Source organism: Capricornis sumatraensis, chromosome 8, assembly GCF_032405125.1.
Source record: "Capricornis sumatraensis isolate serow.1 chromosome 8, serow.2, whole genome shotgun sequence".
NCBI classification, from domain to species: domain Eukaryota; kingdom Metazoa; phylum Chordata; class Mammalia; order Artiodactyla; family Bovidae; genus Capricornis; species Capricornis sumatraensis.
The window spans coordinates 25175779-25190723 of NC_091076.1; positions in this window are offsets into that span (position 1 = coordinate 25175779).

Below are 14945 nucleotides of genomic sequence, written 5' to 3' on the forward strand. Positions count from 1 at the left end.
AGCAAGAGAGGGTTCTAGTCTGAGTTATGTTTCATGATGACTAATGCCGCAGTAACTTAGAAGTGGTTTGAGGTGGGGAGAAGCCCTTCCAAGATTCTAGTCAGCATGCAGTAGTGAAGAAACAAGAGGTTTAGACTTGGAGAGAAAAAGTCTGGCTCTTCCATTTTCAATGGTGTGACCCTGGGCAAGATACTTCACCTTTCTTCACTTCTGTTTTCTCATCTGGAAAAGGAGATAATAATCTTGATCTGAAAGATTGTGACTTAGAAAATTTCTGTAACACAGCTAGCCAATGGTGCACTTCACACCGTTAGGACGCAACAAATCCTGGTGTCTTTTCTTCTTCCTTCTCCTTCTCCCTCTCTCTGGGGACCCAATTCAGCTGAGTTTGAAGAAGTAGGCTCCGACTGATAAAGAATGTGGGCTTAGAAGCCAAAAAGTGAACAGTGAAAGAGTAAGTTGCTTAGTCGTATATGACTCTGCAGCCCCATGGACTGTAGCCTGCCTGGCTCCTCAGTCCATGGAATTCTCCAGGCAAAAATACTGGAGTGGGCAGTCATTCCCTTCTCCAGAGGATCTTCCTGACCCAGGGATTGAACCCAGGTCTCCTGCATTGCAGGCAGATTACCGTCTGAGCCACCAGGGAAGGCCTAGATGGCACAGACCTGGATCAAATCTAACTTCCCTGTTTAACAGCTCTATGACCTTGGACAGTCTCTCTGAGCTTCTGTCCTCATCTGAAAATTTTCATTTACAATCCTACTAGACCCAACAGATGAAGTTCATCATGCCATCTGCTGGCACAAACTGAGTAACCTCCAAAGGGTAGGTGTTAGAAATCATAACTAAAAAGTCGAGGTTGCGGGGGTTGGAAATCAAAGATGAACTTTCTAGATAGGTGCATCTCACCTAGCAATCCTGGGAGAGAGATTCCCCCTCGCTTGGTGGGTGGGGTTTTATACTGCTCATTTCCTTCCGCAGGCAGTAAAGGGAGTTGAGACTTACAGCATACTTCTGATGGGATTCATCATTTCAGGTCCTTAGTATTAAATGCAGGTCTGATTTTCCAGGAGGGGGCGATTAGCACTGCAGCAGCTTCCGTCTGCAGAGTTCAGGTGCTGTGGTTGTAATTTGTAACCAGCACCTTCCCATTTGGCTCCTTTGCGGCCATCTGGTCCCCTTAGCGGAGATCTGTTTTGTTGGCAACGACAGTATTGAGTAAATGCCACGGGAAAGTTGAAATTTACCCATCAGAGCTCAGTGCACCATAGAGACTCCCTTCTCAGCCCCTACAGAATGATCATCTCTGACCCCGCCTCCCCTCTCACTCGTCCGTTGCCAGCACACCTCCGTGGGGATTTTCTAGCACTATAATTATTTTATTGCCAAGAATCAGAGTAATTATAACTTTCCCAGGGATTTCCTAGGAAAAGATGAACTTGGATTTATGCATAAGCACATTCAAAAAAAGAGGTTTGGGACTTGTGCGTTTTATGTGGTTTGAGACATTATCATGAGTTTCATTTCACTAAAATACTTAATAAGTTTCTGCCTGCTGCATAGTGTGTTGATGATGATGAAAGCTACCATTAATTTGAGAACACAGTATGCATTAGGCAGTGTGATAGGTATTTTATAAACTTGTCTTCTGATCAGCCCAATCTGGAAGGGACTGCTTAGGTCACTGTTTCTTTCAAAACCATAGCTTGTGATACATTACTTGGTCATGAAATCAATTTGATGAGTTGAAAACAGCATTTTAAAAAGCGGACAATGAAGACTGGAATGAGATGGAATGGAATCGAATGGGATGAAATCAAGTGGGATGGAATGGAGTGGGATGGGATGGGATGGAATGGAATGGTTTGAAGTGGATTGATGCAGGGTAGAATGATGTGAACTGGAGTGGAATGGAATGGCACGGCATATTAAATATAGGACAGCATTGCAAGAAGCCAGAGGAAGAATGTTTTATGAAACTATGTCTCAGTTACAAACATAATATGTGTGAGTACTAGGTTGTAATGAAAAGTAAATTTTGTACGATGGGTGGTGGAGAAAAAAGCTGGAAATTCACTGGCCTAACTCTGTGGTTCGCAAGCTTTACTGCATCAGAGTCTCCTGGAAGGCGCGTTAAAGCAGAGGGTGCCAGCCCCTGTCCCCAGAGTTTCTGGTTCAGCAGGTCTGAGTCGGGCCTGAAACTTTGCTCACAAGCTCCCAGGTGCACTGATGCTGCTGTTCCAAACCACGTTTGAAAACCACTGACCGAATGACCCCGTCTCATAGGTGAAGAGACTGAGATTCAGAGAGAAAGTAATACACCTACGATCCACAGCTGGTATGATGGAGAGCTAGGATACAGACTCAATCTGTCTGACCCCAAAACTGTAAACCATGTTATGCTCGGTTTAGTTTTGGAAATAATCCATCTTCAACAAGTGACTCTGGCATCTCTCTGTATATTTTGTGTTTTTTTCTCCAAGGCCTATATAAATTGCCTGAGACAGAAGAAACATTGGCACTGGCAAGCCCAACCCCCTTATTACTTAGATGGATACTTAGTCCCTGGAGGGAAAGTGAAACACAGGCTTGGTGAGAAGTTGGACAGCATCCTTAGCCTTCATCAGTCTTTATAAGCCTGCCTCACCTCCTTCTCTTGATAACTCCATACCTGGGTCTTAATTGGAGTCTTGACATGTGGGTGGCTTGGTCTCATGAAGATCCCACGCTGAGGAAAAGCCTCTTTGCCCAAGAATGTTCTCTGTATCAACTCTGATTCCTGAAGAACCCTCATAGTGGCCTACATATGGCACTTCCTAGCCTGGGACATTGAGTGTAGTATTCAGAGGATGCTTTTTATTTCTTCTACATGTAGCTAAGTGGAAAGAGCAATAGCTATGGGATTAGACAGAGTTGGGTCAAATCCTGGGTCCATTACTATGTGATCCTGAGCCATCTACCTGCTTAATTCATCTCTTGATTTGACATCTTTTGTGAAAGTGAAAGTTGCTTAGTCATGTCTAACTTTTCTGCACCCTCAAGGACGGTAGGCTGCCGGGTTCCTCTGTCCATGGGATTTTGCAGGCAAGAATACAGGAGTGGGTTTCCAATCCCTTCTCTAGGGAATCTTCCCAACCTAGGGATTAAACCCAAGTCTCCTGCATTGCGGGCAGATTCTTTACAGTCTGAACCATATCTTGATTTGGCATCTTTTCTGCAGTACTAGAAATACCTATAACCTCATCCATGGGATTTCCCTGGCAAGAATACTGGAGTGAGTTGCTAATCCCTTCTCCAGGGGATCTTCCAACCCAGGAATCAAACCCAGACCTTCTGCATTGCAGGCAGATTCTTTACCGTCTGAGCCATGTCTTGATTTGACATCTATTGTACAGGACTGCTGCTGCTGCTGCTAAGTCCCTTCAGGACTAGAAATACCTATAACCTCATAGGCACTTTCTAAATATTAAATAACATATCTAAAACACTTAGCATGACACTTGGTACCGAAGGAACCCTCAATAAGTAGCAGATGGTATACTCCTTGTTCATTCACGCACAAATGTTGATTGAGTACCTACTTTGTTTCAGGCACTGTGCTATGTATACCAAAGCTACAAAGATGGTAAAGAATCCAGCTGCAGTGCAGGAGACCCAGGCTCAACCTGGGTGGGGAAGATCCCCTGGAGAAGAGAATGGCTACCCGCTCCAGTACTGTCGCCTGGAGAATCCCACGGTGGGGTTGCCAAGAGTTGGACACAGCTGAACGACTAAGCACACACACACTGGCCCTGCCTTTGGGCAGCTCACACTCTATTGCTCAACAAATCTACCTGTCCCCACTCTCTAATCCCATGCCCTTGGCAGACACGGCTGCTTGACCGTTTTGTATCATTCATACTGAGCTCAATGTGCACTTTAACTTGCTTCTCCACATGGCAGTTCAGGCAGTGTTGCCCAGCAGATGGACTGACTGTAAACCACTGGCTTCTCTGCTTTCCTTAGTTTAGTGGCCGGGACTTAGAAATGGACAGTTACAGTGGTGCGTGGTAAATGCCATGCTAGGGGAAAATAGAGACCCTCAGATCCTGTGTGAGGGTTGCTCCGTTCTCTGGGAGAGCATGCTGTGTAAGGCTCTCAGAGGGAGCTGAGTCTGGAAGGACAGATATGGAGCTAATTAGATGTAAAGGAGAGTTGGTGATCAGGAAGAAGGGGGCTAGCATGTATACATGCAGACGTACAGGACAGACAGACGAGCAAACAGGCAGGTCTGTCTTTCCCTCTCTCTGTCTTCATTTCCATCTCCATCTCTTTCTCTCTCCCCAAATCCATCTCCTTCTCTCTCTCCACCTCTCTTCACCTCCATCCCTACCCCCATCCGCATCCCCATCTTGCTCTCCATCTTCTCCTATGTGTTCTGGAGGCAAGAGAGAGCAATGGGGGCATTTGGGGAACTGTAAGGAGGAACCAGGTGTAGGCAAAGGCTGTACTGAGACTGCAACAGTAAGGAGAGGCCTTTCTGGAAGTCAGGGGACCATCACTGTGCCCCTGGGAGCAGGCAGGCGGCACTGCCTGAGTGGACAGAAAGCTGAACTGATGCAGATTAACCTGGAGAAAAGAAGCCAACAGGCAAGCAATGTCTCTTCTCGGGATGAAAACCTCCAAATTCAGTGGAAAGATTTAAGGGCTAATGGAAGCATTTCTCTGTTTCATACGGTAGTAATCCAGGTCCCTCAGGATCCAGCACAGAACCTGATTAGTGCTGAGCCAAAACCACCCAGAGCGCCCATTTCCATCACAAGCTGACTGCAGGCTACACTCTAATGGGATTGTTTGTTTGAAAAAAAAAAATGCCATCCCTGCTTTAAAAGTATGTCCTTCTCACTGAACCCGAGCTCTGTTGCTATTGTGAGGGGATTGGAGGCCTGGCAAAAATATTTACGGTCCTGCTCTTGGGGTTGATTGGCTTTGAATTTTGGCTGCGGAACTTTCAGCGTCAGAGTAGAGGGAATAGAAAGGAAGCGGCGTGGATCTAGGGAACTAGCCTGCTGGTTGAGCGACGCAGAGGCAGCGCACCTCTGAGAGAGGGTCTGGCATTCAGACTCGGCTCACGTCTGGGTGACCTTGAGTAAGACCCTTCACCTTTCCGGGCCTCAGTTTTCTCACTTGCAGAATGGAGAAGTTGGAGTTGTTCTATCTAAATGTCCTTCCATCTGTAATATTTCTTGTTTAGACAGCAATCACTTGGGAGATTTGGTTTGTAAGGAGTTTGATCAGCAAATTGCCAGACTCTGTCTGTTCTCATCCATCAGAGGGATATACACTGCTAATGTGCTTTATCCGAATTCGCTGCTGTGATCAGAAGCAAGCTATTTGCTGCAAAAAAGTTAGACATTGTTGGCAAATCCCTGCAGCATGTGCTGTGTCCCTACAGTTGGCTTTTAAGTTTCTTGTGTCAAACTCCAAATGTGTGTTCCAGGGAATATTTAATTTGGGGATAACTTTCTTGGCTGACTGCAAAAATCCTGTTTGGCCCTTAATGAAACTAAAGTAATTTTGGTTCTATGGGACTAGGCTGATACTAGTACTATTTTTAAAGAAGATCCTGGAGTTGGGCCCTTTCATGAGCTAGCCTGGAAGAGTAGTGCTATGATGGGGTTCCCATGGAACAGCCCTATTGCTTTAGTTTGAAATAGTGTTGATTTTGACAGGTTCACTTGGAATGAAACTATTTAACTTGGAATGAAACTTGGTGAGCCTGGGAAGCTATCTGTAGATCCTCATTGTCCAGTTGTCTGAGGGTAAGAGGACCCTGAGGGTGTGTACCTTCTCTGGCAGTTGCATCAACCATGTGTGGGAAGCTGTGCTCCTGATTGTCCAAGAAAAAGGGGAGCCCCCTGCTGGATGGAGGACTGCCCTGTGTGGTAGCTGCAAGTATATCAAGATTCAGTTCAGTTCAGTTCAGTTCAGTCGCTCAGTCGTGTCCAACTCTTTGTGACCCCATGAATTGCAGCACGCCAGGCCTCCCTGTCCATCACCAACTCCCAGAGTTCACTCAGACTCATGTCCATTGAGTCAGTGATGCCATCTAGCCATCTCATCCTCTGTCGTCCCCTTCTCTTCCTGCCCCCAATCCCTCCCAGCATCAAAGTCTTTTCCAATGAGTCAAGTCTTCGCATGAGGTGGCCAAAGTACTGGAGTTTCAGCTTCAGCATCATTCCTTCCAAAGAAATCCCAGGGCTGATCTCCTTCAGAATGGACTGGTTGGATCTCCTTGCAGTCCAAGGGACTCTCAAGAGTCTGCTCCAACACCACAGTTCAAAAGCATCAATTCTTCGGTGCTCAGCCTTCTTCACAGTCCAACTCTCACATCCATACATGACTACTGGAAAAATCATAGCCTTGACTAGACGGACCTTAGTCAGCAAAGTAATGTCTCTGCTTTTGAATATGCTATCTAGGTTGGTCATAACTTTTCTTCCACGGAGTAAGCGTCTTTTAATTTCATGGCTGCAGTCACCATCTGCAGTGATTTTGGAGCCCCCCAAAATAAAGTCTGACACTGTTTCAAGATTAGTCCATCCTAATGGCATCACTGACTCAATGGACGCGACTCTGAGTGAACTCCGGGAGCTGGTGATGGACAGGGAGGCCTGGCGTGCTGCGATTCATGGGGTCGCAAAGAGTCGGACCCCAATGAGCGACTGAACTGAACTGACAGGTAGAGTAGAATCAAAAGTCTTCATTTTTAAAAAAATAAATGTGCTTTCTCTGGTATTAAATAATTGTTATTTCTCCAAAAGACTTTAATTATTTTAATTGCTGTTAAAGAAATAAAATTTAATTAACTAGCTCCCCCAAAAAGCCTTTAAAGTTTCAGATTCATGATGAAAGATTAAGAATGAAACTCGGCTTTTTGTGTGTTGGAAGGTTGTAGAAAGGGGAACTGGAGGAAAGGTCCTCCGTTTAGGGCTTTTGTGAAAGTTTACAGCTGAACCCTGAGAATGGAAGACGATATAACATTAATCACATTCATTTGAGGATTCACTATGGTTTTCACTTTATGTCTCAGTTGATCCTCAAGCATATGGTAGACATTTTACAGTTGGGGAAATTGAGCTTCAGCTCATTAGTGGGGGAGCTGCAGTTAGAACCCAGGTACCCAAATTCCTTTACTTTTCTAATATCTTAGGATTGGAAATGGTCTTTTCCCAAGAGGTGAACCCTGAAGGTAATCAGTAGAGAGGAAATTAAACAGTTAAAGTTCTGATGGTAAAGCACCAACTGGTCCCTATAATGTATGATGCTTTCTGGGGAGACACAGGGGTCTAGAAATACACATAAATGTGAGCTTCATTAAAATGCAGTTTACAAGAGAGAGTTCAGTTAGCTGAATTTCTTGTTTCCATGAGAGAGTGATGATGATAGTAATTTGGTGCTGTGTGTGTTTGGTATTTCATTTAAATTTTTATAGCACCATGCCAGATGGGAAGACAGACAGCATTTGTAAAAGCCTTGTGGCTGCACTGGGTGATGGGCCAAAGTAACAGGTCAGACTTATCATTTTGTCTGTATCAGTGGGATTTCTCCTCCTGTGACCTCACTGTGGAAAATGCATTTGCACCTGCCCACAGCTCCTTGTTTCTTCCACCAAATGCCCCTATTGGGCTTGTCCCTGAGATGTGACTGGCGGCGACACCCTTGGCAAGAGGGCTCATTTCCAGTCTGGGGGTGAATGGGCTTGCCTGCCGTCCCTCCTCGCTTTCATGTCTGAAGGTCTGGGAACAAGGTAGAGGTGTGCAGGTGCTGGAGCCAGCTGCTGCTCAGAGCAGATGAGCGTTTCCTGGAACTAGTCCCAGACGATGAATCGCTTTTGTGGTACAGAGAGATGCACCGGAAAATTGTCCATTCACCATGCCCACTCTTTGCCTCTTGAATGCACTGACGCTTGCTATTCTCAGCTCCACGTGGCTCAGGAGTGAGCTGCACAGAAGGCTCTGAATGAGCCATGGGTGGAGCCCAGCAGAGGCTGTCAGTTAGGCCGAGACCGGAAAGGGAGATGTTGAGAACCCGTCACTGGGCAGAGATGGCCTCCACCCCTGCTCCCTTCTAAAACTCTTACCGGTAATCACTGTAGGGAACTTGGAAAATATGAAGTTACAAGGAAAAATCAATTATTTCTAGACTTGTTACTGAGAAGAAAAGCATATTTTAGATACATCTCCTGTAAATTTGAGAATGTCTGTTTTCCTATCCCCCGTGATCCATACCTCCCCCTCCCTCCCTTCCCTCCCTCTTTCCTCCCTTCCTCTCTCCCCTTCCCTCCCCTCATCTCCTCTCTCCTTCCTTCTCTCCCTCTTCTTTATTCCCTTCTATCTGCATCTAAATTGGGATCATGTTGTATATATAGTTTTGTGACTTGATTTTTAAATTGTATTCACATGCTCCCATGATAAGATGTTCTTTTCAAATCAACATTTTTAATAGCTCAGGGGTAATTTTTTTAGAAGAACCATAACTTATCTAACCAATAAGGCATAACACTCTGTAAATATACCATATCTAACGGATTATCTATCGTTGGACATTTAGGCTGTTTTCAGTTTTATTCAAAATAATAAATACTATTTTAATAAGCATCTTTGAACGTAAATCTTACTTGGAATTTCTGATCAGAAATGGATCTCTGATCCATCTCTAGAAGTGGGTAAAACCTATGAACTTAAACAAAACAAAAAACTACTTATGATACTCATGGCTGACTTGCTTTCCAGGAATTTTTATACCAATTTACGTTTCCTTTGGTGGTTAAAAAGCTTGTTCCCTTACACCCCGGATGGACAGATTTTCCTTGAGAAACAACATAAAGCTGAGGGCAAGTTAAAAGGAAAGATCTGACATCCAACGTTGTCCAAAGAACATCAGGAAATATCTTTTTTCTCATGCGAATCTGTGGATTCTCAGAACTGCTGGTGAATCAGAATGACTTCTTGTTGCTGGGATCAGTGTCCTATCTCTGGGATGGGCTGTCTGAAGGTGGATGGCAAATCTGTGGTAAATCTCAAAAACTGGAAGCTATTATTATGGTGATGTTTCTGGGTCCTTTCTGCTGTTATTTCATTCAGAGGTAGCTGCTTGTACCCTATTTTTTGGAAGAGGAAATTGAAGTGCCAAGAGGTTATATGAAATACAGATGACATAACTGTTGAATGCAGAGATTCTGAAAACGAAGATCTGATGTTTGAGTTCTCACATGCTCTGTCTGGGACCTTGGACCTATATAATAGGGACAACCCAACTTAACTCATGGGACTGTCATGTGAGTCCTCATGAGGATTAAATGAAGGAATTTCATGCAATGCTCCTGGCATCGTACCTGGTAGATGGAAAGTACTCAAAAACTTGTAGGCATTTTGCCCAAGTGGCAGAGTTGGAAGCAAACCCAGACAGCGTGACACCCGAATCCCCACCCTTTCCAGGGAACCCACTGCCCCCCAAAGGTTGGTGGCTGCTCCCCTGGCGCCACTTCTGGCACCAAGAATGCCCATGAATCAAGAATAAGCTGCGGCAGGCCACCAGGGTGAGGCGGATGTGGTGGGAAGGCCATCTCTTTATGACTTTTGGCCTTTGCCATCAGTTCTGTGGGATGGGGCAGAGGATAGCAAGGGCCTTAAAAGATTGGCCTCTGGTGATCAGAGGATCATGTATTCTCTGCCAGACTGAGAAGAAAAGACCTAGCTTTCCTAGAGCCCAGCTGTGCCAAGCCTGCAGTTAAGCCATCTGGTCCACCAGAGCCACATCCCCACATAGTCTGTGGTGCTGGTTGCTGTGTTCCTCATCTCTAGCATTCCACCACGGCCTCTGGCCCCACCTCACCAGGTGCACTCTCACCTGTTTGCAGGATCCTGGCAGGCTTTTCCTTGGCAAATCTGGCAGGAGTTGGAAAGAGCAAGGTCGGAAAGGAAGAGAACCACTGAAACCCAGAAGTTACAGTCTCGATCTGGCTTCATTTGTTTCTGGCTGTGCCGCAGTTTCTACCTACTCTGTATTTCCTTTCTGCACTTCTTTCAGTTTTTTTTATTTTTTCCTTGTTGTGCTGAATTTTTCCAGCCAGGCAACTCTGGCCAGCAGTACTAGAGCCCCAAGAGAGGCTCTCCCTTCGCTTCTCTGTCTTCTTAAAAGGAGGCAAGAATATGAAATAAGGCTACCCTTGTGTCTCTTCTGTCACCTCTGCCTCTTTATTAACAGTATGAGAGGAGGGTTGCCGGTCCTGGAGATCACTGGCACTGAACTTGCCCTTGGCTAGCAGGTCAACTCAGACCCTGCCAGGCAGCCCTTACGCTGACTCATGGGAGTTTGTTTCTGCAAAGACTCCCTGTCTCCCTGGGGCTGAGGAAGGTTGGAAAACCCTGCAGAACTAGTGAATCAGTGCTGGTTGAGCCACAGGGCTTCAGGGAGCTGTTGACTACCCTGAGAACTCACTAAAAGTGTCAGGAGTGTTCCCTAGACAGCCTCCAGGAGAATCGGAATGACTCAAGTGACATTTCTGTACCATAAGCTCCCTGGAACACTATTACCCAGATGAGGGTTCTGGTAGGGGGCAGGTGGTACACCAAAAAGTATTGGTTGGAGAGGGCTTAATCAAGGGACTGTTTACCAGTGCATGGCCAGGGTTAAGGGAACCGATAGGAAAAGCAGAAGCTGTGCCAAGCCTCCAGCTTGAGGGCTGAGGGGAGAAAGCTGTAGCCTTGGACAAGGGGCCCCCCGACAGCAGCCTTGGCCTCAAGGTGAAGAATGAGACAGTTTGGCAGGGAGGGAGCTGGGGAATTAGCCCCTCCCCCAACCCCTCCTTCTGCTTTATCCCTTCTCGTGTCAGGCAAGGCCTCTTGTTGGCCTGGAGGGCAAGGGAGTGTGCAGAGTCAGCTTCTGAGCCGGAGCCGGGCAGAGAAGTGTGGAGAATGGTGGGGCTAAAGGGGAAAATCAGACCCCTCCAAATTCCCTCATTTTAATGAAGGTCATTTGCATTTGCATTGAAGTTTGCCTTCTGTGTCTCTCCCCCACCTCCCTTTTCTGGTGACTTTCCCAGCACCCTTGGCTATGCCCTCATTTATCAGTACCATTCTCAACACTGCGCACAGAGAGCTAGGGCTCCATGTAAACTGCTCACATTAAGAAGTCAGTTGCTTTCCTGGTGCAAATTACTCAATCCTTCCAAGTCTCCATTTGCTCATCTGTGAATTAGATATAATATACCCACCACCGCAGGTGGGTGAGCGAGAAAAATGATTGTAATGCCCTGAACCAGAGCACAGTGTCGGTGCCCAGCTAGTCACAATAGCAATAAGAAGCAAGAGCAACAACTGTTTCTTGAGCGCATACTCTGTGCCTGATGTGTGTTATGCCCTTTAGGACTGTCTGTGGATTTAGTTCTCCCCAGTAGATGAGGCATGCTGCCCATCATGGTTTTATCAGTGCAAGACGCGAGGGGTAGAGAAATTAAGCAATTGCCTGTAGTCATACCGAGAGCCAATGATGGAGCGGACCCAGGACCCAGGACTCGCCGTCGTAACCATGACCCCCTACTACTTCTTGGTGGTGATTACCTCACCACCCCCTCTTCATTTGGGATCCACTTTCGATTTCTAACTAGCTGAGAGTAAACTTGAAGAGGCACTGCTTAGCCCGATCCGTCTGGTAGAATTCCACCCGCTGTGGTGCTTGACTGTGGCTGTCTGGCCACCCTCCTGGCTTCCAGAGCCCCTAGAGCCTTCCATGCCACTGCCAGCTTCACTCAGTTCCTCTTCCCGCAGATGCTGCCCTCAGATCCCCTGTCCTGCTAGGGCCTTCACCACAGCTAGAGCCACCAGCTTGCTGAGAACCACAGGTCTGTTGAAATTTAAAAAAAAAAAAAAAGAGGCTCAGGGTGAAAAGTACCTTGCTTTTAAACTTAGTGATGAATTTCTGCTCATTTCTTCCATCTTGGTTCTGCTCCGAGCATTGTTGCTCTCGTCTGTGTGTTATTGGTCAAATATCATGTCATCTCTGGGTCTCAGTTTGCCCATCTGTAGAATGGGGAGATTAGACTATGTTCTCCATAATCCATTTGAACTCCATTATTCTATAGCAAGCTGAATGTGTCAGGACAAATACAGGGAAGTGAACTCAGAGGACATGTGGAGAAGCACATGGATTCCAAAACAAGGCTATTCATTCAAATCCCAGCTCCAACCTTTATTTGCTCTGTGACTTTGGCCAATTATTTAACCACTCTGTGTCTTAGTTTCCTCATCTGTAAACTGGGGATAATTAGAAGATTTACCCTCCAGAGTCATCCTGAGAATTCAGTAGTGGATTTTTGCAAAATGCTAAGAACAGTGTCTCAATATAGATATGACATGGAAATGAGAGTTATTAATATTATTAGTAGTAATGTTATTACGTGGTGGCTCAGTGGTAATGGATCTGCCTACAATACAGGAGCCGCAGGAGACTCTAGCTGCATCCCTAGATCAGGAAGATCCCTTGGAGAAGGGAATGGCAACCCACTCCAGTATTCTTGCCTAGAGAATCCCATGGACAGAGGAGCCTGGTGAGCTTCAGTCCATGGGGTCACAGATAGTCGGATACGACTGAAGCAGCTTAGCACATATGCAGTAATGCTATTATTATTGAATCCTGCTGCCACACAGGGCTAGTCTGAAGCCTCACTCTGTCAGCCCAGGCAATTGTGTTCATCAGTTTGGGTCCCGATTTCCTTATCAGTAGCTAGACTAAGGAGAAGTCAATGGCAACCCACTCCAGTACTCTTGCCTGGAAAATTCCATGGATGGAGGAGCCTGGTAGGACAGTCCATAGGGTCTCGAAGAGTCAGACACAACTGAGCAACTTCACTTTCACTTTTCACTTTCATGAACTGGAGAAGGAAATGGCAACCCACTCCAGTATTCTTGCCTAGAGAATCCCAGGGATGGAAGCCTGGTGGGCTGCTGTCTATGGGGTTGCTCAGAGTCGGACACAACTCATGTGACTTAGTGCATCAGTAGTGGAGAAGGAATTCATAGGGCCTGGACTCCATCTTAGGCCTGTTCATGCTGATCGTGCTCGGCCGCCTTTCCAATGGACTCTGTCTGAACTCTGTGTTTAGTGCCTATGAAAACAACAACAGAAGGATAAGACCCCCTCCAGACAGGGGAGCCTTGAAGATCGTATCTAAGTCACTCATCGCCTAAGAGAAAGCACATACTAATCACCCTTTCCTCCAGACAGGCCATACATTTTTCTGTATCTATCGGAGTGTAACCTCGGGCTTATTGATTATTGGCTAATTGTTCGACGGTTTGAGCACATGAGCACACAGCACGTGAATGATGGGGTTATTGGGACTGTATTTTCCTTGGTTTATGTAAGTCTCAAGGAATTTGGGGTGGTGGGTTCAGACACATGCACATGGGGTATAAAAGATTTTCACAAATGCTGGTCGGGGTCCTTGGCTAAGAGGAGACTCTCTGCCTTGGGCCCGCCGGTGTGATATACTGCACTCCACTGTCTGCATGGTCCTTCTGAGTGAGTTTGTTTCCCGGAACGCGTGGCTATAACAGTAGCAGCAGCAGCTAGACTCAGGGCTTGCAGGGTGTCGGAAGATCAAATCGGGTGATGTTTGTAAGCGCCTGGCTCATCCTAGGCCCTCAGGAAGTGTTACTGCCTTCCTCCTTGGAGCTGTTTCTCCCTGGCCCTTGTCTCCTGGTTGGTTCTGGCAGTGCTGTAAATAAACTCAGTGGTGCCTGCTGAGAAGATGATACTCTGCCCGAAGTTTTGATAATAAAACCATCATTTACTCAGCAACGGCAGCCAAGCCTGATGCTGCCTGCCCTCCTGTGTGGGGTCCCCCAGGAGCTCAGCTGTGTGACCCACAGAAGCACCGTGATTAACTGGAGGCTGTTTCAGCTCTGGGTGAAGAGCCCACTCTGTGCCACAGGCCAGCAGGTTTTCCAGATGAGAAGACAGAGGACCCATAGGAATCTTCCTGGGGCTCCCAAGAAAGCAGCCAAGCTGGGACTGGAGCCAAGGTTTCTGAGTTGAGAGTTCTGGCTTAGACTCATACAGCTTCATTGGTCCTGATTTACCTAGTTGTTCTTTGAGGTGCGAGCCAGCTGAAGCCAGGAGCTGGAGCTAATATGGCTTGCATTCATGCACGCTCAGTCACTTCAGTTGTGTCTGACTCTTTGTGACCCTATGGACTCCAGCCTGCCAGGCTTCTCTGTCCATGGGATTCTCCAGGCAAGAATACTGAAGGGGGTTGCCACGCCCTCCTCCAAAGGATCTTCCTGATCCAGGGATTGAATCCAAGTCTCCTGCATCTCCTGCGTTGGAGGGGGATTCTTTACCAGTGAGCACTGGGGAAGCCCAATATAGCTTGGTGGTGGAGGGGGGTGGTGGTGAGGGTGGTCTCTTTGGGTCTGTTTCCTGCCAAGTTAGGCTTGCTTTGTTCCATGCATCTGACAGAATTCTTACCCATTGCTAGAACCCTTACAAATAGATCAGAAACGGGCCCAGGTTAGATGGCTCAGTACAGAGTCATTTCCATGAAATGAAATGCTCATACTCTGAGGTAGGGGTGTAAATTGGCACAGGTGTGGGTAAGGGGGAAGAGGCCTGGTAGTACGCTAGCCACTAAGTTTATTTGAAAATGCATGCCCAATCCTGTGGTACACTAGTCAGTATATTTGTTCAGCTATTTTTCAGAGAAACTTCAAGTACAATTGATCTAAATAGCACTGAAGTTAATTATTCTTTCCTACAGGAGTCTGTGATGATCCCTCTATGGCTGAACCTAGAAGTTACTCATGTAGTGAGTGCCTGGTCCCATTGGTCAGAAGCTCTTCACATGCACTTAGCTGGGGGGGAGCCTGGGAGACTGAGTCCCTCTTTCAGAAGTGGGTGTAGCG